We start from the raw sequence: 2,280 nt of genomic DNA on the forward strand, positions 1-2,280 counted from the left end.
CTCGCTTTGGGTGCCGTACTGTGATGAGTTGCGAGAGGTCCCGGGTTCAAATCCCGGACGAGCCCGAGGTTTTTCTAAAACTTGACTTGTGCAAAACTGCCTGATTAATTTTCTCAAAAAGCACCTTGGTGAAACGAGGTTGGGCTGTCTGGAGTACGGACAAGGCAGAAAACAGGGAAGTGAAATGGTTGGATGTAGTGTCGAACAGGTTGACGTGAGCTGTGCGGTGTTTGGGGAATGTCAGCAATGAAGGTAGATTGGAAAATTGGGACAGCTCTCCTCGGAGAACCGAAGTTTTCCAAGTCATGAGGGACCTAGAAACAGGAAATAATGTTGTGAAAATGTTCCCACACCTGAAAGGTCCACAACGATTCGGCAGAATTTTAAGGTCACCAGGAAAACAAGTAAAAGTGACAGGAGGAAGAACGTTTTCGTACAGGGAGTGGTTAGTGTCAGTAAGTCCCTGTCGGACATTGACAAAGAGGAAGATTCAATGAACACAAAAGGGAATTCGGTGGTCACGTTCAGATGTGCAGATTTACGCTGAGAATGAAACGAATAGACACACGTTGACTTAAGTATAGAACCAGCAGAGCGAAGGTGGGCCGCATGGCCTCCGTCTGCGCTGCGACACATGTTGTGATTCAGTGTGAAAATCACAGTTCGACCAACAGAATGTGGGAATTTAGTAAAAACGTTTCTATTTACACAGCCTCCGTACGTCTGCGAAACAGCATATCACACGACAGCAGCGGAGGTCTTTGACATCAGTCTCGAACGTGCGAGCCGCGTGCCAGATGAAAAGCTGAATCGCTCTGTGGACAGGGCTCAGAGCGTGGCAGCAGAGTGGCGCAGCGGGAGCGTGCTGGGCCCATAACCCAGAGGTCGATGGATCGAAACCATCCTCTGCTATTATTCAATGTCACCTCGAGCTGATTTCCTTTGGATCGGTGCTCTCTTCTGCCAGCTGCATACCCGAATGGCATGTAGCATATCGATGCACTCGCCAAATCCACTCCATGCAAGGTGCGTGGTTTTAGAGGTCTCAGTGGCATTCTGTTGTTCGGCGGTTTTTATTCTGAACTGGATCGCAAAACCAGTTCTCTGCGATGCCAATCAGCTGGTCAAGTTGAAACAAATGTCTTGCGGTTTCGTCCATTCCCTGCAGTAATTCGCTACCCTGGTTCAGACGTGAATGACAAGCATGTCAAAAACCTCATCACGACTCAGACACAGTTCCCCCACGATTAGGACGGATCCCACCGATTGTGAATAACCTCAGAGAGAGAGAGAGAGACAGGCAATCGGCGTGGATTCGATGGGTTGAACGGCTTGTGTCTACGCGAGAATGGTGCTACGTGTTTATGGCGTCCCACTGCCTGTCTCTGGGACAGAGAGGCTGAGGGAGCAAAACTGGTTCATTTTTAACCGTCCCTTCCGTGTTGGACTGCCTGCAGTCCCTCAGCTCAGGGCCGTGGGGAGGACTCAGTGAGTGAAGGTTTCACTCGGAGTCTCTTCATCTGGGACACTTGGGGCTCAGATGTTAACTGCTGCGCGGTAGCAACAAAGAAAGCGATGCCCACTTTGCAATAGACTTTCCGTAAGATTGCTGCGTGAAGACGATTTCTGAACACCAAGAAGGCTGCACAACAATGTGAATTTACCTGGGCGAAGAGTCCTCGGTGTCCATTTCTCTCTGTCCTGCCAGCACAGCATCTTTCTATCGCTCCGATAACAGACCTTTGGAGAAAGTTCACAATCAAAGTTGTTCATGTTCCCCGCATTAATGCAACTGACACCTCTCACCCCAACGGTTTCAGAGAGTGAGAGAGAGAGAGAGAGAGAGAGAGACTCTACCCGCCCCCACCCTACACCCCCGCCCCCCCCCAACCCAGAACAACGTGCAAGTAGAAATAAATTGGTTTAATTATCGAGGAGTGGAGATAGTCCAGTTCCTGGGGATGAGACAAACATCATCGCCCCGGGGACAAAATGACAAGCAGAAGTTCTGGAAACGCTTTGCTGCTTGCAATTCTTGGAGCAATGTGGAATGTACTTCACACTGAGCAACTTTCAGCTGGCTCAGAGTCTCCAATGTACATTGCTGTGTTTGCCGCCAGCTCAGAGAGAGAGAACAATAGGAAGGACGTAGGAGTGAATAACGATCCGCGTGAGAGGGCGAATAGCTGCTCATGGAGACTGTTAGTGGCTAACAATACGTAGTGTGTCATAGCAGACGAGGTGATAACAAGGAGTCGTTTGTGTGGTAGGGGTCAAGGA

General features: G+C 49.6%; 1 non-coding gene across 1 annotated transcript; it reads left to right on the top strand.

Moving 5' to 3' along the window:
• The first annotated feature begins 840 nt into the window (after positions 1–840).
• Positions 841–912, top strand: trnam-cau (transfer RNA methionine (anticodon CAU)). Its single transcript has one exon. It is a non-coding gene; the product is annotated as a tRNA-Met (tRNA).
• Positions 913–2,280: the final 1,368 nt, after the last annotated feature.

Source organism: Hemiscyllium ocellatum (assembly GCF_020745735.1).
Source record: "Hemiscyllium ocellatum isolate sHemOce1 chromosome 27 unlocalized genomic scaffold, sHemOce1.pat.X.cur. SUPER_27_unloc_16, whole genome shotgun sequence".
Lineage (NCBI taxonomy): Eukaryota > Metazoa > Chordata > Chondrichthyes > Orectolobiformes > Hemiscylliidae > Hemiscyllium > Hemiscyllium ocellatum.